The following is a 25,891-nucleotide window of genomic DNA, read 5'->3' as shown; positions in this document are numbered from 1 at the left end:
CTCTGAGCTGGAAGGGGGTTTTTGTCAAGAAGGGAGATTTGTTAGTCCTGGTTCTCTTGGGGTCTGGGCCACTTACAATTCCTTGGAGACCTTTCTCCTCGGAGGGCCAAAGCAAAGGTAAGCCTTCCTTCTCTCTGTTTCATCTGCCTGGGGTAGCAGGCCCCTGCAGGCCTTCTGAAGGGCTACAGAACCATCACAGTCATCTCAGGCAGTACCATTTGCAACTAACCCATTTGAGAGCCTGGCTGCTGCTGTCTTCTGGACATCCAGGTTATTTGCATCCCTTCCACTGTGCAGCAGTCACAAGAGTGAGCATTTGCCAATTTCTAATTCAGGTAAATGTGTGCAAATCAGTTAAGCAGATATTATAGGGGCACCTGTTTTGTTTTCTGAGACAGGGTCTTGATCTGTATCCCAGCTGTCCTGGAAATAATATAATCCAGGCTGGCCTTCCTCCTATATGCTGGGATTATAGTCATAAGCCACCAAGCTGGTCCTTCAGTGTCATTTCTTCAAGACATTTAACAAGCAGCAACAGACATTGTGTTTATAACTATTTATTGAACAGAAACCTGTCTATAACAGATCATGTGCCAGGCAATATATTTATGGCTTTTCCTGTATAAAATCCTGGAAAACTCTAAACAATCTAGAGCCTACAATCTATTCCTAGCCTCGGTTTACAAATAAAACAGACATGTGGGGATCAGAGTACTGTCACGGTCACACAGCAAGGAAGAATCAGAACTGAGATTCAACCCAAGGGAGGGTAGCTCTAGGCATAGAAGTCTAACATGAGATCATACCCATGGCTTTTCCTCTACCACTGATCACATGGTAGTCGGTATCCACCAGAGATTTCAAAATACCATTCATTCTGATGGGGTGTGTGTGTGTGTGTGTGTGTGTGTGTGTGTGTGTGTTCTAAGACTCAAACTCAGGTCCTTATGTTTACACAGCAAGTACTTTACTGACTAAGCCATCTCCCAGCTATCATTTTACACTTGTTCCTTTCCTACCTCCTCAAATACAGCCCAAATTAACTTCACTCAGATTGATTGTCTGGGGGAGAAAAGGATGGCAGATGGATCTCTGAGACAGACCCAATTGTGGCAGAAAACTAAGTCTCCCTGTAAGCAGTTTGTGTTATTTTAAATCTCAAATAATGATCTCTGTGTTTCTGCCTTTCTCTGGTGCTTTTACAAGATCACATCTCTCCTCACATCCTGCCTTCCATAGTGGAAAATGGCCCTCGGGGTTATTTGAAGTGTGATTGTATTTAAACACGCTGGCAAACGATGCCTGTTGCTATTAGCTTTATGTTGTTTTTAGTAAATGTTCCCTTACTATCACTGGTCCCATTTTGTAATCAGTTTTAGGCCCGTTAAAGGTACAATGGATATTCTGGGTGAACAACCACAGGGTACCTGAATGGAACTGTCCAGAACCTTACTCTTCCCATCCAGAGCATGGGATTGTATTGTAAGATTCACCAAGAGTGCAGATATATTAGGGACAGTGATTGACAAGAGTCTTCTCCCTTTTGTCTCAGAGAGTTTGTCGGGATGTAAAACTTAATGGACTATAGTTGGGAAGTGACTCTGGTTTATATAAAGTGCTTGGTGTGCAATCACAGGGACTGGAGTTCAGATACCCAAAACCCAGGCCAAGTAGGCGTGTTATCCTAGCTTATGTAGTCCAGCTAAACCACAGCACTCATGTAGGAGGCAGAGATACAAGGTAAGATAACTAGACTATTCACTCAGTGAGCTCCAAGTTCAACAGGAGACCTTGCCTCAGTAAATAAAAGTGTAGGCTGATGGAGAAGGATGCCCAGTGTCAAACTGTATTGCCCCATATATGCACACAGCCCCATATGTGGGATCATGCATACAGATGTATACACATACACATACAGATGAAAAGAGCATAGGGGGAGAATAGAAGTATCAAGAGCCAGTGAGAGTGGCTAGGGAAGTCAGTGGACTCAGGAGAAAGGCTTGTCTATAACAGGGTCACATGATGATGTGTCAGCAAGGAGCGGGGAGCAGGAACAGGCTTTGAAGAAGGAGACTGAAGAAGTGAGGAACACATGCTTCCAGCCATAGCATTTATGTCACCTGGAATGTTCTAGATGTTCCTTCAGGTCTTAAGACTCAGAATACATCCTCAAACCATAAATCTCACCCTTTTAGCAGTGCAGTGGTTGTGGTGGTCTTTTTCTCATCCTAGGCCTTCTTTACCTGACTCAGCTCCTGCTCTCTCTATGGAGTGTATGTTCAATGCCGTTTGCCTGAGATTGCTTGAGGTTCACACACAGCCATTAGCACATAGGTACAGCAGTGCCCCAAGGCTGGTTATTGTCATTAACCATTGTCAGATCGTGAAACACTTAGAATCATTCATCCCCTACTGCACTCTTCTCAAGAAGACTGGGTGGGGGCATTCATAGTGATGGTGGCCAGAAGAGGACATTGCATCTCCTAAGCAGGTGTGAGCCACCCTGTGGTTGTAAATCAAACCTAGGTCCTGAAAAAAATAGTGTTCTTAACAGTGAGTCATCTCTCCAGCCCATAATTATTTCTTAATTCCTCTTTTTAAAAAAAGATTTTGTAGTTACTAACTAAAGGTGCAATTATAAAATTAGAGTATGAAAATTGAACAACACGATTTTTGAGGCAAGATCTCATTATAGAACCCAGGGTGACCTTAGACTTGAAATCCTTCTGCTTCAGCCTCCAAGTGCTAGGATTAAAAGCATGTAACACCATTTACAGCTCTGGAAATTAAAACATTTTAAACAAAAACTAAATAGAAAAGGGAGGTGTGTGTACCAACAGGCCTTGGCTAATACATCAGTAACACTGATGACATTAACCCTGACTCTGAGTTTAGCCAGCAGACCTGGCTTCCATAGCTCTGGAAGGGCTGGCTCTGCAGAGCTAGGGGAGCAGGCCACCTCCACTTCGGCAAGCTACTCTTTCCTTCAGTGAGCAACACTAAGGAAAGTAGGACATTTAACGGTGCACACATACGAGAGATGACATGTGTTTGTCTCACTTCAGGTTGTAAAACTGAGGACACTCCAAGACTGAGCTCCATTTTTATTAAAATAATACAGTAAAAGTCATTTATGTCCTTCAAAGCTTAGCCCGATTAGTCAGATTTAGATGTTAAAGATTTTAGAACTGCTATCTGTTGTTAAGCTATGAAGTCTCCTTATTCTCAGACTTGCTATTTGGAGGGAAAACATTGAACCTAATGTTATTAAAATGACTGGAAGTTTGTATTACTTACTTCTCCGTTAATAAAATGTTGTAAAAATTATTTTAGCTAAAATATCAAAGTTTGGCCCAGTTGAATCAGTTCAGTTTACTAATGTTATTATGCAATAGTTCAGATATCAGACATGAAAGTGCAGCAAGCAGAGGCTGATTGTTGAGGACATGTTCTACCTGCCAACAAGTTACACCGTTGATGGGCTGTAGACTTGGAAGAAGTTCTTGGAGATCTGTAAGATCGTAAAAACAAACTGGCAATACAGTTCCCTTGAAAAATGTTCTCATGAAAGTTTAAAATAATGATAACTGGGGCCAAGGAGATGGCTCAGCAGTTAAAAGCACTGGCTGCTCTTGCAGAGGACCTGGGTCCCATTCCCAGCACCCACATGGTGGCTCACAACCATCCATAACTCCAACTACAGGAGATCCAGCGCCCTCTTCTGGCTACTGTGGGTGGCAGGTATCAATACACTTTCATACATGTAGGCAGACTCTCATACACATAAAATAAAAATGAATAAATCTTTAAAATAATATTGGTCAGCACCTAACACCTCAAGAATCATCATGGCGCCTCTATAATTTGCAGACTTCATTGGGTGAGAAATTCTCTGTATGGGAAGGCTTAGGATGTTTGAAAGGATGTGACATATTGGACTGAAGAGATGGTCCAGCAATTGAGAGCACATGCTGCTCTTGTAGAGAACCCAGTTCAGTTCCCAGGTCCCATGGATCACAAATGCTTGTGACTCCAGCTCTAAGGGGACTGTAGCTGCACTCACACGTGTATACTCGCACACATATACATAGTCAAAAAAATCAGTCTTTTAAAATGTGATGTCTTAAGCTTGTATGACAACTAATCCCAAAAAAAATTTTTCATGGACATTAGAAAAATGTCAAATCATACAGGGAATAGAAAGCAAACAGGAAAAATTCCCTCTTTGTACTAACTTGTTGCCTTTAAGGATACAGACATGCATGTATGTAACTTCCAGTTCTAGCACGGTATTCTTTCATTTGCACTTTCTAACTACTGGTTTTTAATTATTTCCATATTCTTATGAATTTGCCAATTTTAAAAGTGTTGAATTTTATTTGGACAGCTTTAAAATTGAGGTCCTCTTGCTGTTTTTAAAAATTCCCAGTTACGAGTAATAACCATTTTCTGTTTGTCTCTGTGAAAGCCTTAGTTTTTATCATGCATTTCAGCTTTGTGTGTTTCATTTCGTACTCTGTAGTACACATTTTTTAGTTTTGTTTAGTCAGGTCTGTTGATAGCTTTCTTGAAAGCTGGTAGGTGTTTGTATTACTTAGGAAGACCTGCCCACTGCCAGCATTATAAAAGTAGCCCTTAATAAATCACTATTTCTCTAGCTCTGTTTTTATATTTAAATGTTTAATGTCTCTGGAACTGATATCTATATGTGGTGTGAGGAAGGATTTGATTTTCTTTTATCAGACAGTTTTCTCAAAACCATTTATCAAATTTCCCCCCACTAATCTAAAATATCATCTATACCACATATTACATGCAAACATATATAGATATACTTGTGGACCGTCAGTGCACACCCATTGATATGCTGGCCTCTTATAATTTAGTACAGTAGTCTTTGTGTTACTATAGTTGTATTTTTGCTTATTATCACTTTAACATTATTTTTCTTCTTTGAAAATTCCATGCATTTGTATGATGTATATTGATTGTATCTGCCCCTTGCTATCTCCCCCACCCCGCCAGTTTCCCTCAGTGCCCCTGCCCCATCTCCATCCCAGCTTCATGTCCTTTCCTATTTAGTTTTTGTTATCATTATTAACTCCCAAGCCCAATTAATGCTGTACATGAGTCTGTGGCTATCCACTGAAGCGTGAACAACCCGTCAGCATCCACATCCACATCCACAAAGAGAATGACCATACCCTTTCGGCACCCATCAACTACAGCTAGCTCCTTGGGTCCTTCCCCATCCATGCTGAAATTTTAACTGGCTTGATAGTGTGTGGCTAACCACAGCTGCTGTGAGCTGACTGCAACAGCTAGGCCATCCCTAGGAGTCAGCAGTTCACAGCATCAGTCTCCATCCACGGGCTCTTATGTTCTTTCTGACCACCATTTCCCTCCCTCATCTGGTGGTTGCCCTTGTTTTGCAATGAGTTTCACTCTTGTAGGTCACCTCTCTTCCCCTTCCTTAATTCCTCACCTAACCATCTTGGTTTTACCTTAAATGTTCTTGTGTGTTTTATGCATCTGTTCTTCTAGATGTGCTTTAAAGTCATTCTGTCAAAATCCACAAAACCCATTGGGATAGTAACCTGGATTGCAGGTTTGAGAGAGAAGAAGGGCATTTTCACAGTGTTGAATCTTTTGACTCAGGAACATTGTCCATACCCTAGATCATGAGCTTGAATAGGGTTTCTTTATGTTGACTCTGTCAGCTTTATTAGGTATATCTTTAAGTATTTTATAGTTTTTGTTGGTTTGATTTGTGACATCTTTCTTTCCACTGTGTCATTGATTAAATATGTTGGCATGTGTGCAGTCTGCTTCATGCATTTGTTTTGTAGCCATACATTTTGACAGATTGTTTTTGAGATTTTGTTTTGTTTTCTTATGTGTATGTATATTTTGCATGTATGTATGCATGCATGCATGCCATGTGGGTGCTGGGAATCAAACACAAGTGGAAGAAAACAGCTCACTCCACAGAAGTTTTTCTCTGCCCTTCACACATGCAACTTGGCACATACATACATCATGTACACATACACACAGTACTGATAAACTTAAATAAGGTGTGTGGAACTGTAAAATAACTAGAAGGAAACAGGAACCTGTGACATGAGTTTGAGTGGTAGCTTTTAAAATAATGATAATAAGGGGCTGGAGAGATGGCTCAGTGGCTAAGAGCACCATTTGCTCTTCAAAGGAGCCAGGCTCTGTTCCTAGCCTACACATAGTAGCTCACAATCATCTCTAACTCCAGTTCCAGGAATCCAGTGCCCTCTTCTGGCCTCCACCGGCACTGCAAACATGTGGTGCACAGAGGTATATGCAGGTAAAACACCCATACGCATAAAATTTATTTTTAAAAAATATATACCTAAGGTACCATCATGATTACAGAATTCATTATGAATTCTTAGCTTCCATCCCAAGCCCCCACTTTTACCTCACAACGAGGGGTTTCACTGAGCTGGTTAGCAGGGGCCTCTGGTTGCTAGCTCTCAGCCCTGTAAAGCTCAGCAATGCAACTCCCAACTTAAAAAGTTTTTTCAGAGCCTGCCCTGCTGACACTTGGAGGCCTTACTCCATGGCAAAAGAATAAAAGAAGAAAAGTAAAACCAAAGAAAGTTGGATTGTTCTTTGGATTTTTCACAGGACTGTGATCATTTCCCCACATTGCCACTTGCAGTATTTTATTGCTGTTTATCTGTGAGGCCATTCACTCCGTGGTGACAAACAGCCCAGCCTTAGACACTCCTTCTCTCAAGTCCACATAATGGACAAAGCTAGGGTGAGAAGCGGAGCTCCAAAAGAAAGGTGCTGGCTCCCCCGGGATGGGAGAAGAGCATGCAGGCTGTGCTGTATCTGGGACAGACTTCCTTAGTCCACCATCTTGAACCTCACTTGTGATATGGAGATCCTATTATACACTGGGCTGTGGTCCTCCTACATCCACCACACCCTTCACTCAGTCCTCACAGTACTCACTTCTGGTGGTGACCTTTTCCCTTTCTATTACTGGGATAAAACATTCTGACCAAAAGCAGCTTGTGTGAGTATTTCTGTTTACGGATTGTAGTTTATTATTGAGGGAAGTCAAGTAGGAACCCAAGCAATAACTTGAAGCAGACACCACGAAGGAGCACGACTTGCTCTCTGGCTCACAGGCAAGCATGAGCCCATGCTTTGCTGGCTTTCTTATACAGACAAGGGTCAGCTGCCCAGGGAATGTTGCCACCCATAGTGGGCTGGGCCCTCCCATATCAATTACCAATCAAGACACAGAGAGGCCCACAGACTAATCTGATCTGGGTATCCTCTTACTGGGACTTGGGGCTGTACACTTAAGCCAGGATAATTGGCCACTGTGCCCTATAGGGTCCTCCTGTTTCCTCCTCCCCAGTGCTGATGATTACAAACACACACCACCATGCCCTGCTTCTCACAGGACTGCTGGGAATCTAACTTCAGTGTCCATACTTATACAAGAACATTTTGCTGAGCACTCTACTCCAGCCCCAGAAACCGTGCCCTTGAAAGAGTGTTAAGCAGGTGTTATGACATACACCGGCACTCTCCTCTTAGATGTCAGAGCCAGATGTTGAAACGGACTTGGTGGCCCTCCTAGTTACCTGAGATAGTTTGTGACAACCTCAAGAGACAGTCCAACCACAAGCACCTCACTGTGATACCCAGACTCTTGACTGGATATCCCTCATCTATCTGGCAGATGAGCAAAGTGCCGGTAAAACTTTTGGCTTTGTTTTTCCTAATATGGACTCGGTTCTTACCTCTTCTTCAACACAAGCTTGTATGATTGCTGTATAAAACACAATTTTTACAGAACAAATATCCCTGTGCCAAAGAGGCCATGCCCTCCTGCTGTGATTTGGAGAGAGAGAGACACTGACATTTGTTTTAGTGCTCCTGGACCTAATTTTGCATTACATACTTCCACCTGGAGTCTAACAGTGTTCTTCCTTTGATTTAGGAGAGCTCGTGTGTCCCTACATCTGTTTGCAGCCACTCGCTTTTTTCTTTCACAGTCCCTCCGCCCTTGACACGCTTTCGGAAATCCTGAACAAAATGAAATCACCTTGGCTCTGTCCTTGGGCTCATTTTCTTTTCACATTTTCTGCTGTGGATTTAGTACCTCTACCCTGGAGATGTTCGCTTGTTTGTTTTATATTTGTCTTATAGAGTGGAGTTAAACTACGGTTTTGTTTTTGCTTTAATTGCATTGCCTGTCTCAGAAATACGCAAAATGTCAATACCTGTGTTTTGGTACCATTGGGGATGTTCTCCTTGAATTCAGAAAACAGCCCCTGCATCAGCTGGGACTTGGGGTTTCTGTTTGGTTGGTTGGTTTTGGTTTTTGAGACAAGATCTCATTATTTAGTCCAGGCTGGCCTGGAATTCATTTTGTAGACAAGGCTGGTCTTGAGCTCACAGAGATCCACCTGCTTCTGCCTGCCTCCCAGGTGCTGGGATTAAAGGCGTGTGACTCTACATCCAGCTGGGTCTGGGGTTTCTTATGGGAGTGATTGATACCTTCATCCACGTAAGAACATTATTCCCTGTGTCTCCAGACAGCATCTTTCAGGGCTACCAGTCACACTCTAGGACCCTCCTATCTGGATATAGAATAGATCAGGGTCCCTACCTGTGAGTCAGTACATTAATTCTAAAATCCATTCATAACCCACTTGCAAGTGTGCTTCAGCCTTCTCCCTTTGAGTCAAACTCTACCCTCATGGAGTATGTTAAATCACTGAGAAACTGGGCAATGCTAATGCCCAGGAAAAGATAGACGGCTGATGGAAGAGTAAACAACATTCAACTTTGAAGCTGTCTTCCCTCCAGCTTCAGGCAGCTGGATACCTGTCCAAGGTTGCTGCTCTTGGCTGGTCCTCCTTTGCCTTCTCTGAGAGTCAGAGCTTAGAAACAGGAGCTCTGCTTGGGATCACCACCAGCCCCCTTTCCAGGTCTTGCCTTTCCACCAGCAGCACCAGCAGTTAAGGCAGTTTGCCCTTCTTCCTTACCCAGAGCGCTCATGGATTCTGCTCTCCTGGATCTTGAGATCTCTGAAGTGGGCTCAAATGATTATTTTCTTTGTTTTTAAGAAGATTGTATTCTGATTTAATTGTGTGTATGTGGGGGAAAGGTATGTATGTACCTGAAGAAGCCAGAAGAGGGCATCAGATCCCCTAGAGCTAGAGTACTGGTGGTGGTCAGCCACCCAACATGGATGCTAGGAACAAAGAGGACCCATTCTTAACCCCTGAGCATCCCTCTGGCCACAACACTTCTTTCTAACTGTAGTCTCCCTGGACTAGCTCTTGGCCCACCATTTTAGCATCTGCAGCTCTCATTATAACTTCACCTAGTCCTTCATCCACTTCCTTTATGACCTGAGGCATTCCTGTGTTTGTTAGGCTTGGGGAACGCAATGTACCACCTTGTCCAGACTTCATCTTCCCATTATTACCTGATATTTAGGTCATCTGAATCAGAAATGCTTTCCTTTAAGTAAAACACTACCCTTTGTCTGGTTTGATACATGTGTAAAGCAACATTAAAAAAAAAAAAAAAAAGAAGTTCCAATGGCTACATATCAGCACTTGACAAGTACGGTATATTACGCAGAAAAGGCAATACAAGGTCCCTGCCTTGCAATACATTTACAATCTATTTGGTACTCCTTTAATGATGTAGAAGTCGTTTCTTCATCCCTTGTATTCAAACAAGGCAATCCGAGGAGGCACCATAAGAGTTTGAACTAGGCTTTTAGAAAGTGTTGGCATCCTTAACTTTGTGTTTTGTTTTGTTTTTGAAATGCCATAGACTAAATATCTGAATCTTTTCAGGCCAGTGGGCCTCTGCTGCAGCTACTCTCCTGCAAAGTGAGAAAGCAGCTGTGGGCAATGAGAGGATGGTTTATAGCCACACCACCCTGAACGGCTCTGAGTTTTTGGAAGTTAAGCAGGGTTGAACCTGGTTAGTATTTGGATGGGAAACAAGATGAGAATGGCTGGGCATGGCTGTGCTCTGGGAAAACTCCATCTATGAAAAAAATCACTGCTGCACTTTGTTTCCAGGCTGTCCTTTGCCCGCCCATCTTAGAGGAAGAGTGGGCTTTGTCTGAAGTGGGGGAAAGAGCATGTCTGCCTGAAGCTGCAGCATGGGCTGCAGTGCAAAGGAGGCATGCGGATATATTCTGTAGACACAGTTGCAACGGGCCTAACAATAGCCTCTGAGATTGCAACTGCAGGAAGCAAGCAGGCTTTAGACTACAGAAGACCTTCATCCTACATCCTGCGGGTCAAGTCTTTGCTCAGGGTCAAACCACTGGAGATGGTGACTAGAGCTCGGTACAACAGGATCATGCCTGACCTCTGAAGGCTGTTAGCCCTGACAGAAGAAAAGAAAAACAGGCAGTTACTACTGCAGAAAAACCAGGTCCATAAGAGTGTGAGGGAGGAGAAGTGTTTAACAAACAAAGACACTGATGTATGCATGGGCTTAGCTAGTCCAAGTAACAAATTCAGTAAGTACTGTTTGTGCATTTGATATTTTAGTAAGTGACTGTAGTGTCTACTAAAGAAGAAAGCAACACTAATACAAAATAACTATTACTGAGTTATAACAGGCTGAGCTCCACTTGACATCTTGAGAAGCAAAAGAAAGAGAGGTAGATGGGGAATTTCAGGAACTGGGTGGATAAAACTCCAAGAGAGGTCTGAGCTGTGTTTGGGAGAGGCTGAGCCTGTTCCTTATCTCTGAAACAGCACATTGGAGCCTAGCCCCATTGTTCTTTACTTGATGATGTGCTCTGGGCTGCTGAGGTTCATGGGCATTACCTTCACCCCAAGAAAGGTGTGATCCTAGCAGTAGATTCACAGCAGGCAGCATGGCCCCTCCCTAGACTGCATCATGCTTTAAGATGAATTCCTCTATTAAAAAAATAAAAGCCTGAGAGGAATCACAGATTGGCTGTTTTCTAGAATATTGACCCAAGACTTCCAGACCAATATTAACCCTAAAGATACTTTCTAATTAAGATGGAAATTTCATCATCAAAAAAAAAGGGGAAGATCTAGTCAGCTGACTTACATGGGTTCCAGGGATCAGAACTCCAGTTTTCATGCTTGCACCAGTGAAGTCTGGTGTTCATCTGTGCCGTGTCTGTGTGTGTAATGTTTGCATGTATATGCATGTGTAGGGACCAGAGGGCAAAACAGGTGTTTTCTTTATTCTCTCTATCCCTGACCCCACTTCAGATAGCATCTCTCACTGAACCTTGAGCTCACCAATTCCTCTATACTAGCTGGCCATAAGGCCACTAAAACCCTCTGTTTTGCCTCTCAGGGCTGAGATTACAGATGTTCCCCCACTGTGCCGCTCTCTTGTGATCAGGCCTGAACTCAGGTTCTCGGGTTTACACAGCAAGCATTTGACTGGCTGAGCTATCTCTTGAGCTCTTCTAGAACATTTTAAAAAGTACTGCAGGAGAGTTAAAGAGCTGGTTCAGCAGTTAAGAGCACTGACTCCTCTTCCAGAGGACCTGGTTTTAATTTCCAGAACCTACATGGCAGCTCTCAACTGTCTATAACTCCAGTCCAGGAGCCCAGAGTGCCTTTTCTGTCTTCTGTGGGCATTGCTCACATGGTACACTTAGATGCATGCAGGCAGCACTCATAATCAAAAAAATAAAGATAAATACATATTTTAAAAACAATAAATTACTTTTAAAACTTCTTTTGTAATTATTAGTCTCTCACGTTTTCTTGGTTGTCTCCTATATGTTTGGTAACTTGGTTTTTGAGAAAGAGTCTCATTGTGTGAATTTGGGGAGGGTATGGGGCCTTTAGGAGAGGTAGCCTTGCTGGGGGAGTGCGCCGCTGGGTGTGGGCTTTCAGGATTTTTAGCCTCACCCTACTTCCTGTCCTCTCTCTCTCTCTCTCTCTCTCTCTCTCTCTCTCTCTCTCTCTCTCTCTCTCTCTCTCTCTCTGCTTTGTGTATGTAAATGAAAACTGTCATCAGCCAGCTTCCTGACTCTGCCACCATGCCATGTCTTCTCCATGCTGTACCTTGTCCATGATGAACTCTATCCCTCTGGAACCATAAGCCAAAATGCACTCTTCCTTCCTTGAGTTGCTTTTGGTCATGATGTTTTATCACAACAGAAATATAACTAATAGAGACATGCCTACAACATACACATCATACATATCACACACATACACACCATATGCATCACACATATGCACACCTAATACATATGCTATGCATATACACACATCATACACATCACACATTCATCAACACACATTATATATATATCACACACCTGCATCACATATACAAACAATATACACATAATATGTATACACACAACACACACACACTAACAAACTTTTGAAGACCAGCTCTTAGGTACTACTGTGTGTTTTTCTCTTGAGATTTTCATCTTGGCTGAATATAGTAGTATATCCTGAGAGTAGTACCTTTATGAAAGAATGAGGAAGAAGGGGGAAAATAATACCTTAATGTGATAATAAAAACAGATATGATCTCATAGACCCTTGACGAGATCTCAGAGACCATACTCTTTGAAACATCATTCCAAATCAATGGAAATGCATATATCTTTATGACTTTGTTCTCACATATGGTCTGATCTAACAGAGAATTGCAAAGAGGACTGGAGAGGTGGCTCAGTGGTTCAGAGCACTGGTTCTTGCAGAGAACCTGGGTTTGGCTTCCAGCATCCATATCAGAGATCACAAGCATCCATAACCCCAGTTCCAGGCAATCCAACACCCTCTTCTAGACTCCATAGCTATGGTACATATATGGTGCACATACATACATTTAGGGAAAACACTCAAATACACAAAAAATAGAATGTGATCTGCCATTTAAAAAGTTAAGCCTGGGATGATGGCTCAGTCAGTAGAGTTCCCACTGCACGCACAAGGCCCTCAATCCAGATCTCCAGCACCCACATTGCAAAATTTAGAAAAATAAAAAAAGCAATTCTGGGGAGGCAGAGAGAGGAAAATCCCAGAAGCTTGCAAGTCAGCAGGCAGGCTGCAGCTTCAACAAGAGACCCTGCATCAAATATAAAGACACCTGACATCAACTCCTGACCTACCTGCACACACTCACATGCTTGCACACACATACATGCACACAAAATAGATAAACAAACAAATAAATGTATGTTGTGGACCTGGCTAAGCTCACAAATTAAGCTTAGCTAGTGTCTCAGAAATTCATCTATAATGTTCAAATCACAATAACAACTGTACCTGTGTCTATTTTATACCTATTCTTTCTTTCATCCCTCTATTATTCTTTCATTCAGCAGATATTCACTGGGTCCACTATAAACCTGGTCCATTTTAGGCCACAGTTAAGACTTCTGTTGTGTTCATTTTGTTCACACATGTTCATACATACTCTACATTCCATTTTACTTAAACAGCTCCTCTGAGCACACGTTTGATTTTGCCCCACAGTTCCCAATTGGATGCTCTGTATACAGTAAAGATTTAGCACATGATTCTGATTTAGTGGCTGGTGGGAGACCTTTACAATGCAGTCTTCAGTCTGAAACCCTATCCAGAATGCTTCACTTAACTCCCCACTGGTTCTCAGGGGTTGCAAAGACCCTTTCCCCCCTTCTGCCTTTAAGTTCTTGTGTGGAGTTAGTCACCACAGGGACCCAGACTTCACCCTAAGGATGAGTGCATTTGCATGCTTCAATGAAAGTCAGCCTCAGGTAATGATCTGAATGATATCCTAATTTTTAAAGAGACTCCATGTTACATTTGATTCATAAAACTGAAAAGTAACATGTTAACATGTAAAACTGTCATTCCAGGCGATTAAACATTTTCCCCAAACTCTTAGAGTCAGTCCTAGCCCAGAGGACAAGCTTATTAGCAGAAATAATAAAGCAAGGTGGGGAGGGAAATTAAAACCTTCATAATTAAAAGTAATACTCTTCTATTAAATTACCTGTTCAATATTTTTTTTCTTTTTGTGAGATGCCTATAATTTTTTAAAGGCTACTTTGCAGAATGAAATGCTAACATCTTGGAGTGATTACCCCTGCCAGTTTTTCTTTGTTCTTCCTATTTTATTTTATGCTGTGTCATTCACACTGACATTTTGTTCCCAGTTCCGACAGTTGTTAGAGTCCTATGCTGGTTCCCATGTTCCTGCCCCTCGCCATCCTTTGAAAAGCATCAGACTCATGCAGTGAGACTATCCTGCTTCCTTCCCCTTGAGTGCGTGTCAGACAAATTTTGTCTGGATTTCAGATCTGTGGTAGCTATCCTAGTTTGAAGGCTTCTAGCAAGCTCCTTAAGCATATGGGCAGCTCTGAGCTTCCAGAGATACCATCATTGTATTTTCTGCTTAGTGCCTGTAGCTCTTGGGCATTGTTCTTTGAACACTACAAAGCTCCTCCCCTTCACATATGCAGTGGGGTTATGGAGGTTTAGGGTGTGTGAGATAGCGCTGTGTCTGTATTCTCCACACGTAGTTGCTTTTACTGGTGATGAGGTTAGGTGCTCCTCTGCTCACCTTCTTGAGGAAGGGTCTGTTTCTTGAGAGTGGAAGATTGGCAGTCTCCTCCCACTCTAACACGATTCCTAGAGACATGATTGCTAGAAGGTTCTGGTGAACTCCTGGTGGCTAGGCTAGACGCAGTGAACACATGAAGCTTTGGCATAATCTATCCATAGACCAGTAAAAATAAAATGGAAGTCAAGATTTCCCAGAGGTAAAGCCTCTAACTACAGAACAACAGTGTAATGTGTTGGGGTAGGGCAAATTCCATCTGGGATGTTTACGGAGAGTAACAAGAATTTTATTTTGATGCAAGTGGCCAGAGCCTCCCCTGGACCGTCTTCCCAAAGGAGTACTTTAAAAATAATAAAGTACCAGGGCATCAGTATGTACAAATGAGTGGTCCAGATATCCAGATACAAACTGATAAAGGAATCACACTTGGTATGCCCATAGAAATGATCACAAGTCTAATTCCAATGTGCCTGTTATTCTCAGTTGAATTGCTACTATGCATCTGTAAACTGCAGAAATGACACATTTCAAGCCATTCTTCAAAATGCTCCATCCCACTCCACACTTCTGTTGTTGGATGCCAAGGTGACTTAACTACAGAAAGGGCTGTATTTTATGGCAAGGCACAGTTTCTTGTGCATCTTTTTCATTCACTAGGTTTTAAGATTCTGCTGCTTTGCAGGTCATAGGGAGCTGGCGGTCAAGACTCAGCCACCAAAATCTAATGCTCCAACTGGTCAACCTTCCACTTCCTCTCTGTGCCAGGGGCGAGGGGAGGTAACCAGGAGATGTCTGAGTCCAAGAATAGCTCTGATGGCTGAAGACATTTTGAGGGAAGCAGCAGGAGCAGGGAGAAAGGCAATGGTGGCCCTGATGCTCTACGGCTGATTGCTAGCTATATTGCTCTCTATGTTCCTGGCAGTAAGAAACCCTGCTGTGTACCGGTTCTCATGTTCCAGTAAAAGCAGTTGGATATTCAATGCCTAAAATTACCTTCTACATAGTTAAACTCTACTTATAAGTCATCTTCTTGGAGTTGTCATCCCATAAAACTTGCCATTGTGGACTCACTTAAAAGGGAGTCAGAGTCGCTCCTAAACCAACAATGTGTATGATGTCATAGTTTCTTCTAAAAAGAGAAGCGAACATCTCAGATTTCCTGCCATGGTTCTGTGTGTTTAGTAATAAATTTGTTTGGAGACTGGATAAACTCTGATGCTAACTCACTATTGATTTCAGGATGTGAGGAGGAGAAAGGGTATGTGAGAAGAAAATCAGAAACACTCCCTAGTGGATATCACTGCTGGATGCTACCCATGTGGGGAAAATTCCCTCAGCAGTAAACACATCTGGGTGGTATGAGGAGAGCCACTTCTCAGGAGACACTTCCTTAGGTCCACTGACAGCAAAGATATGAAGAAGAAGGCTGGAGAGATGGCTCAATGGTGGCCAGTGCTTATTGTACAATTGTGAGAACCAGAGTTCAAATCCCCACACCCACATAAAAAGCCAGGCATCCCTCAAATGCCTATAACTCCAGTGCTGATGAATATGGTGCCTTCTCCTGTCCTCCATGTGTGCACAGGTGTGTATACACACATGAGCACACACCACACACACACACACACACACACACACACACACACACACACTTTGTTTTTCAAAGTCTTTTTTTTAATTCTGAGCAGAGGAGAGATGGCTCAGTCGCTAAGAGTACTGGCTGCTCTGTAAAGGACTAGAGTTTTTATCCCAGCACCTTCAAGGTGGTTTACAACCATCTTTAGCTCCAATTCCAGGATATCTGTTGCCCTCTTCTGGTCTCTCAGGGCACTGCACACATAATGGTGCACATGCATACATACATGTTTGGAAAAAATACACATAAAATTAAAATATGTTTTAAAGAAACTCTGAAGTAGAGGAAGAGATAATGGGAGAAACTAGTATCTAAGTGGGCCTCCGAGTAGATGTAAGCATGAATATTCCCATCAGATGAGACTCAACCCTGGGGTGGGGACGGCATGAGAGGTGCTCATGTGAGATGCTCTGTTGGGGACAGTCTGCAATAGCTGGGTGCCTGTCCTTGTGACTTCGCCCTTGTAATGTTATGGTCAATTCTCCTCATTTTGGATGTTTAGATTTCTACTCTTTGAGCATTTTTTCTTGTCATCTATTTTGGCCTAAATTGTAGATTTGGATCTGTTTAACTTTTCATCAGTTGTCTATAAGACCCGCTGTCTCAGCTGACTTTTAATAAAGATCTGGCATGTTTTTCCCTATGGCTTCGGGTCATATTTTCTCTTAGCAATGATTCATTAAGCTTTCCAAGAATTAAACATTTTGCTTCAATTTATTCATTGGGTTTCCTGGCAACTTCTTTTTCCCTTTCTCTGTATAGTTTAATTGAAATCCTTATTGAAATAATCATGGATTCACGTGCAGTTATAAGAAATAATATTGTAATTATTTCAGTTTCTAGCCAAATGAAAACGTGTACTCCCAAATAAAAGAACCATTAAAAGGAAAATATCTGGCAATTATTGTATCCCAAGTGCAAATATCAAGCACACTGTTGTAACTGTATATAACTATGTCAGGAGCCTAGAAGAGTTCTATGGCAGTCCACAGCCTCTTCATAGCACATAGGACACCAGCTGCTGTAGGGACCACTGAACCACAGCCAAGCACGTGGATGATTCCATAGCACCTGTGTGCTAGAAATCACTTTTTTGCATTTGTTTTTTTTTATAATTTATTTGCCCTTACAGTTTATTCCAACCCATCTTTAATCAGGTCTCTTAAACTTCTCCCAACCTGCAGGTGCTTCTAACGCCGCTTTTGTTTCTATATAACACTTGTGTTGGAGAACTTGAGACATTGGACGATGCTCCCTTGCGTGTTTCCTGAAGTCTGTTCTCTGTGAATGAGCAATGAGATGAGAGGCTTTTTCAGAGTCGGGATTGACCCCTTGGGTGAGACACAGCTCCTGGAGTTGGCTGAGCTCAGTAAATGTCTTGGCAAACGACAGCTCAGGAAGTGAGAAATGAGACGGGGGAGCTGCCGCATAAACATGAGGTGACAGAGTGGGAAGGGAAGGATGGGGGACAGCATCGTCTACCCTGGGAGGCGTGTATGGAACCCAAAACCAGGAGTGAGTTGATGGGAGCTAGAACTCAGTTGTGCCAGCTAGTGAAACATGGCAGTCACCTCAGGACACTGGGGGAGTCTGCTCAAGGAAGTGGTTATGTGAACACATGCTCGTGGGCGTAACTTTTCCCCCACCAAGCCTCTGCCAGGGCCCCAGGGACAGCAGGTGCAGGAGGGCTGTGGAGGGGATATCTGAGGAATCTTGCTGTAAATGTGGATCCCTGGGGAGCCAGATGGAAGTTGGAGGGGAAAAGTATGTTTAGAAATACCATAAAAGAATGTCATCAAATTCAGGTCTTTGGAATTCAAAATATAACTTGAGAAAAGGAATAGAGAGGCATCTTGGTAACTCTGGCTTACATTTTTATTAAATTATGTTTTTACAAAATCTGCACTGAGTATGTGCTTATGGGAACACATTATTGGCTACATTTAGGACATCATATCTTTAGAGTTACAGAATAAATAAAGCCATTTTGTAGCCCAAGATACAGGGTCTCATATTTGAAGTTTTTAAAAACTGGAAGCCTAGTATTTTCTTAGATGTGTTTATAAATGAAATACACATGTGATTGTTAAATTTTTAACTTTTTCAAAATCTCTCTTTCTTGTGTCTTCCTATGTCTCTGTCTCTGCGTGTCTCTGTGTCTCTGTCTGTGTGTCTCTGTCTCTGTGTGTGTCTCTGTCTCTGTCTGTCTCTGTCTCTCTGTCTCTGTGTGTCTGTCTCTGTCTCCCTCTGTATCTGTGTGTCTGTCTCTGTGTCTGTCTCTGTGTGTCTCTGTCTCCCTCTGTCTCTGTGTGTGTCTGTGTGTGTCTGTCTCTGTCTCCCTCTGTCTCTGTGTCTCTGTCTCTCTCTGTACGTATGTATGTACACACCACAGTGTCTGTATGCAGGAGTACAGCTTGTGTGTGTCTCTGTCTCTGTGTCTCTGTCTCTCTCTGTATGTTTGTATGTACACACCACAGTGTCTGTATGCAGGAGTGCAGCTTGAGGAAATCAGTGCCCTCCTTTCAGCATATGGATTTTAGGGATCAAACTCAAGGCTTGGCCTTGGCAACAGGCAGCTTTACCCACTGAGCCATCTTGTCAGTCCATGAATATTCATTTCTGTTATTTTTTAAATTTAATGATAGCGAGATTTAAATAGAATGTAACACATGGAAGAAACACAGAAGGCAATTCTGTCCCTGAGAAGGATTCCCAGGATCAACAGCCTGATCATTTCTTCCTCCACACACTACAAAATTCCCTCAGGATTCCTCTCAGACTATGGGGTGCCATGGCACACTCTGAAAACCATTTGATGCTTTCCACTTCTGATGTCTATTATGGTAGATAGTGGAGCTACATAGATAACTGTCTTTTCCTGCCCTCAGAGAACAGAATTTAGAAGGGAGACCAAGGGGTGGGTGTGGTGGTGCATGCATTTAATCTCAGCACTGAAGAGGCAGAGGCAGGTAGATCTCTGTGAGTTCAAGTCCAACCTGGTCTACAAGTGAGTTCTAGGATTGTTGGAGCTGTCTAATAGGGAAAGCTGGGAGAGAGAGAGAGAGAGAGAGAGAGAGAGAGAGAGAGAGAGAGAGAGAGAGAGCGCAAATGAACAAATGTCTGGAACACAGTGGGTTGGGCATCAAAGTGAAGTAAGAGAATCCCGAATTCTACCTGAAGGGCATGAAAGCAGTGCTCTAAGAGTTGGCCTCTGAACTGGATTGTAAAGGGCCAACAAAGTTCCAAAGGTGAGATGGAGAGTTGGAAAACAAATATTGCAAATCCTGCTATATGTAAATGGATGTAGAGCATTCTGTGCTAAAGTCACTGTTAAACTTCTGGACCGAGGATAACTGTGAAGGGAAGGTGACAAAGCAGAGGGGAGAGGATTAACAAACCCGGGCACAGGTTCTCGTCAGCTGGGTCATCCCTAGACGTATAGATTTGGATCTCAAGGGTCCGGTGCATGCTTTTGTTTTGAACACTAGGTTCCCAACTTGTGGTTCTAGCCTTCGGAACCTTTAGAAGTTAGGGCTTGACTCGTGGAAGTAGGTCATTAGAGGTGGGCTTTGGGAAATAGTATCTGTCCCTGGCTGTCTTCTCCTCTTCCTGGCCTGAGTCATGTGAATAGGCACCACAAGCTCCCACCCCTGTGGACTAAGCTGCTCCACCTTGGTAGACTGAGATTTTGCTGAAAGCATGACCAAAACTCAAGAAACCCTTGAGTTGTCTCTGCCAGGCACTGTGGTCACAGCTGCACAAGTAACTAAAACAGTAGAGTATATCTTGGTCAGCCTTCTAGGAGTCAAGATGCGCTTGGAAGTATAAACATTTGCAAAGCGTACTCAGCCCAGGGTTAAGAAATATTTTCTTTGGGAACAGAAAAAGTAGCTTTTTAGAAACAGTTCATAGCTAAGAAAGTGAATATTTTATTTTATGACCTCTGATGTGTTCTCTCCAAATTCCAAAGTAAGGTTTCTGAAAATATTTTATTTCAGTATTTAATAATGTAATTGGCCTCTAGTGTCTATTTTCTTCTCTCTTCTTAAAAATGGCATAGTCAGGCAGGGCGATGGTGGCACACGCCTTTAATCCCAGCACTCAGGAGGCAGAGGCAGGAGGATCTCTGTAAATTCGGGGCCAGCCTGGTCTACAAAGCTACACAGAGAAACCCTGTCTTTAAAAAAATAATTAAATGGCACAGTCATATGTCCTTATCTTATACCATGCCAATTAATAACTGGAAGTGGATTAAAACCTGAAGTGTGAGGTAGGGAGACCACAGAACTCCTAGAAGCCTAGGAGGAGGCCTGTGGACAGTGGGGCAGCAAGAGCTAACCTGGCAACAAGTTCCTACATGTGATACCAAAAGGAGAGACAATGCCAGCAAAAAGACATCACAGGGTTTCATCAAACTACAGAGTGCCTACAGAGCAGTAGATCCTTCCAAAAATGAATATCCAGCCTATGGAATAGGAAAAAATATTTACAACTCCTAAAACAAATGCAAGCTAAGTATCCAAATGTATAAGGAAGTCATACAACACAAATAAAAAAAATCCAATAAAAAATTACCAAAGGACCAGAACAAGTATGTCTCCCAATGAGAAAGACACGTTCAAAGTTATTCGTCATTATCAATCCTTAGGGAAGTGCAAATCACAAATTCAGTGAGCTGTTACATCATACCGGTCAGCATGGTCATTATCAAACAATTTAAAAGTAAGTGTGAATAGAATCTGGAGAAAAAGAGGCCTCTGGGTACCCTATACAGGAATGCAAATTGTTGGAGCCATTATGGAACGCAGTATGGGAGTTCTTTAAGAATTAAGAACATGGGTACTATATGATCCAGAAGTTCTCCTTCTATACACATATTCTATACATAAATTCCAGAGGAATTTAAATCAAGACATCAAAAAGATGTCTATATTCCTATATAATTTGTTGCAACACTATTTGTAATAGCAAAGATGTGGAAGCAACCTAAGTTTCCATTGATGGATAAAGAAAGGTAAAGAAATTGCTGTGTGCCCAAACGACTGAATGTTATTATTCAGCCTTAGAAAAGAAATCCTTGCATTTGTGGCAGCTTAAATGAGCCTAGGATGCATGATGTGCTAAGTGGAAGAAGCCAGGCATAGAACAGCCAATATTACTAGGTACCACTAGATGAAGTGTGTAAAATAGTTAAACCAGAAGGCAGAGTGGTGGTTGTCAGAGCCTGGCAGGGAGAATAAACAGAAAACATCAAAAGGTTGAAAGATTCAATTAGTAAAGGTAGATCAGCATAAGGCTTATAGTTAACAATATTGTTTTATATACTTGCAATTGGCTGAGGGTAAATCATATGTTAAAGTCTAAAAAGGCAAGTGTTCAAGAATGACCAGAAGTTATTGAATAAAAATAGACATAAAATGTCAAGTAAGACATCCAAATGTTATAGTTTTATATTTTTTATTTTATGCATATGAGTGTTTCTTGCATGTATGTGTGTACACTGCATATGTGCTTGGTACCCAAAACAATGAGAAGAGGCAGCAGATCCTGTGGAACTGGAGTTACAGATGGTTGTGAACCATCATGTGGGTGCTGGGAATGGAACCTGGGTCCTCTGAAAAAGCAGCCTCTTAGCAACTGAAACATTTCTCCAACCCCAATTAAAAAAAATATTGTTTATTGGAGTATTCTCTATGTCAAAAGACTTTATTAAAGGAAAACAGCAGACTGGGAGCTATTTAAGGACACAGGAAAAAACAAAAGTCTAAGTAATGGTTAATATCTCTAATATTTAAAACTAGTTCCCCAAGTGTGTGTGTGGGAGGAGGGACTCACTGTAAATGAGGCAAATGATAGAAACAGCTCATTCCAGCAGGAAATCCCAATCATGTAAATACATGAAACGGTATTTAGTTCCACTAGTGACCAGAACAGGGCAGATTGTTATAGTTCACTACAAATGTTGCCTAGCACAATGCAAACATTTTTAATGTAAAATACAGTATAAGAAAACAAGTGGGGTAAAGGTGACACTCCCCATGAGGCATGGCAAGAGTGTACTCCATCCGAGCATGCAGACATGGACTGGAAGAGGTAGTCAGTAAAGTGCTTGTCACAGAGCATGAGGACCTGAGTTTGGTCATAGCCCACACACAACAGCCAGGGACCTGTAATCACAGCACCAAGGAGGCTGACACGGGAAGATTCCTGGGGCTCCCTCACTCAGCAGCCTGCCCAGCCTAACCAGCAAGCCCCAGACTCCAGTGAGAGAGCTAACTCACAGTGAAGAATGCTTATTGCACTTGCAGAGGTCCTGAGTTCAGTTCCCAGCACCCACATGGCGGTTCACAACAACCCATGACTCTACTTCCAAAGGATTTCAGCTGTGCTCTGCTGACCTCCAGCTCCTGTGTCAACATGGCACACATACATATATTTAGGCATATGCACACAATAAAATAGAATAATTTTAGGAAGATAAAGGGTGGTTGGGTTCTGAGGAATAATACCAAATATTAACCTCTAGCCTTCACATTAATGTTCTTGCATATGGGCACTCTCTCTCTCTCTCTCTCTCTCTCTCTCTCTCTCTCTCTCTCTCTGTCTCCTTCTTTCTCTCTCTCTCTCTCTCTCTCTCTCAAAAAAGGAAAAAAAACCATATAAGTATGCAAGAGTGTTCATTGTAACCAGTGTTATAAACTGAAAAAAAAAATAGACGCAGTCTAACTAATCAACAATAAGATGGATAGCTAGTTATTTGTGCTATTATGAAGTGTCCCTTAGCCCTGACAATAATGGAATACCTCTGTATCTAGTGAAGAACTTTGAAGTGATGTTGGGATGAAAGAAATTGTAAAGTTCCATTCATGTATTTTTTAGAATGTATTATATAGGGGATGGACCGATGACTCAAAGGTTAAGAGCACTGACTGACTTTGCAGAGGACCCAGGTGCAGTTCCCAGCACCCACATGGCAGCTCCAGGAGATCAGATGCCCTCTTCTGGCCCCTGGAGGTGCTGCATGCATGTGGTGCAGAGACATGCAGAGAAAACACACATAAAACAGAAATTAGTCATTTTAAATACAACTATGTGTCATTGTGTTTATTTGCATACAGGAGTCTGAGGGTGACTTTCACTGGCTGAAAGTGACTGTGTTAGTTGCATGAAATGACTTTCAGGCTAAGGAAACGAAGAAAAGAAAACTTGCATCTATTTTAGAACACTTAATTTTTTTAATGATCCTGATTTATTTCTGTAATTTTAAAAAATTAAAATTGTTCTGACTAAAAACATATAGAGCATGAAAGTGGCAGAGGCGAGGGGGCTACACAGTCTACAAATCAAATCTGGAAGGCCTCTTGGACAGGTGTCTTGCCCAGCCTCTTTCCCATCTGAGGACACTGACCGGAGCTGTCTGGTGATGGCTCTGTGACTCCCCTGCAGGCACCAGGGGCCATTGCTGTCCTGACTGCCCAGCTCTTAGCCACAGTCTCCAAAACACCACTGCACTCAGGCTGGAGCCTCGGACAGAGTCCAGGAGAGAAGGCTCCTGGATGTCGACACCGGCTCCTTAGAAGTTGCCGTCTTATTTAAACTCTTAATTGATTGGCTTCGTCATTTCCCATATATTATTTTAATTAGATTGGATCTTTCTAAAGACTGTTTCACTTAAAGGGACCTTGGAGACCTTTCTTAGTTCAAGCCTAGCATGTTACACATGAGCAATGAGAGGCCTGTGGAAGGATTGTTAATAACCAGTATTCGATTTAAGACTGTGAACAGGGCTCAACTCATTAAGTTTCTTGAGTTTTATCAGAGCCAACTCCTGTTCCTGCTATGCAGAGTGTTATTGCCAGGCCTCTGCCTGCCCAGCTCCAGAAGGGAAAATGTGGTCATTTGTATCCATGAGGACCAAAGTTACCAGCCAGATCATCAGTTGCTTTTCTAATCCAAGTTCCGACCTTGAGGCTTCCACACAGGATGTCCCCTTCTTCTTACATGTACTTCTCTATTTCCGAAGGCAGCTCTTTCTCCACACTCAGACAAGTCCCAAATCCCTAGCCTAAATTAGATACCTTCTCCCTTTTAGCATCCTGCTTCCAAGAGGCCAGAATGAACCATTTGGCAGGGAGGATGTTGTTCATTTGTTTTGAGACAGTAGTCTTGGCTGGCCTACAACTGGTATATAGACCAGGCTGGCTTCTGCCTCCTGAGTACTGGGATTAAAAGTGTGTGCCACCACACCTGGCTACATATATATATATATGATATATATATATATATATATATATATATATATATATATATCACCTACCAGGAAAAATCCCAGCTGGGACCAGATGAAAAGGGCACATGGGCACATAAGTTCAGACTAAACTGTACAGTTGTAAGTTAAGTGTTTGTTTCACTTATCCAAAACACTAGGAACCAGGCCCTTGGTTCTGATGCAAAGACCAGTTAAACAGAACCTCTAGCTTCAGTGGCTTTGATGATTGGAGAAGCAAGGCACCATGAAAACAGCAGTGATATTGGAGGTAAACTCAGCCCTGACTCAGACGCAGGTGATAAGGGAACAGTGATGTCATTTTCATAGACTCTGATTGAAGTGGTCTACCTGGGAAGGGTATGAAAAGTGACTTTGTGTTTCCAATCAAGGAGAAGTGCTATAAAGAGCAGTGAGGGGTGGGAGGTGAAGCACGTAGAGTGTGGGTCAAGCCTTGAAGAATGGGTAGAATTTAGAAGAGAAAACGCAGAAGCTGTGGCTGCTGGGAAGGCTCTGACTTGGAAGTCAGGAGCTGAAGAAATGCAAACCCTGTGTCCATCAGAGCCAGGTGCCCCTAAAACTGAGCCTTCCAATATTAGTTACAGTCTTGTTTCCAGAAGGCATCCCCTGCATGAGGAAAGGGAAGCCAACACTAACAGCACCCTAGTCAAAAAAAAAAAAAAAAAAAAAAAAAAAAAACCAAAATCCCAAAGAGAAGCAGGCCCACTTTCCCCAGAGACACTGACTGGCTTGACCTCTGTTGTAAGCACCGCTTGATGTTGGGAGAGGAGGGTCTTTACCAGCTCCAGGCAGCTTAGACAAGTTATTCTTACCACTCACAGACAGTCATTTGTCCCTTTACATTTCTAAATGCTGATGTCCTGGAGATGTGGTGCTAATATCTCTAGCAGCCGCCCATTTGCCCAGCTGGCCCAGCCTTTGGTCTTGCTCTCAGAATGGTTGATCTATCCTGACTCTAAATCAGCACGGTGGCCAGAGGGAGGTTAGAAACATGTGAGCTTTTCATCCAGTGGAAGGGTTTTCTAGATACCCATCCATTCAGTAACTGCCATAAGTGCCTACTGTATACACAGAGGATCAAAGCAAGGACACAAAGAGCCAATGTGAACACACTACTCCAAGACTTTGTGGTTAATCTACCTGATAAGGGAGAGATGTAATTAAGGAATCTGTTCTTAAGAGCACATAAATGTTACAGGAGTCTAGAGTGAAGGCATGCTTCTAGTTGGATGGGGTAGAGAAGTCTGAAGAGAGGAGGCTACTACTGTGAGTACTGAAGGGTTAGTAGGTTGGAGACCAGCTCCCAGGATGAGGGATGGCATTCAGAGACTGTGGTGACATTTTGTTTATGAGCTAATGAAGAT

At 42.5% G+C, this 25,891-nt stretch overlaps 2 protein-coding genes across 2 annotated transcripts in view; one reads left to right on the top strand and one right to left on the bottom strand.

Annotated features, from left to right (window-relative positions):
* The window catches only part of LOC127231843 (leukotriene A-4 hydrolase-like), an 820,404-nt gene that overhangs the window by 638,960 nt on the left and 155,553 nt on the right, over nt 1-25,891 (bottom strand).
* The window catches only part of Thsd4 (thrombospondin type 1 domain containing 4), a 522,646-nt gene that overhangs the window by 453,268 nt on the left and 43,487 nt on the right, over nt 1-25,891 (top strand). The gene's annotated exons all lie outside the window — the stretch shown is intronic.

Source organism: Phodopus roborovskii, unplaced genomic scaffold (genome assembly GCF_943737965.1).
Source record: "Phodopus roborovskii unplaced genomic scaffold, PHOROB, whole genome shotgun sequence".
NCBI lineage: Eukaryota > Metazoa > Chordata > Mammalia > Rodentia > Cricetidae > Phodopus > Phodopus roborovskii.
Note: the sequence above shows the minus strand (reverse complement) of the source record. Positions and strands in the feature narration are given on the sequence as shown.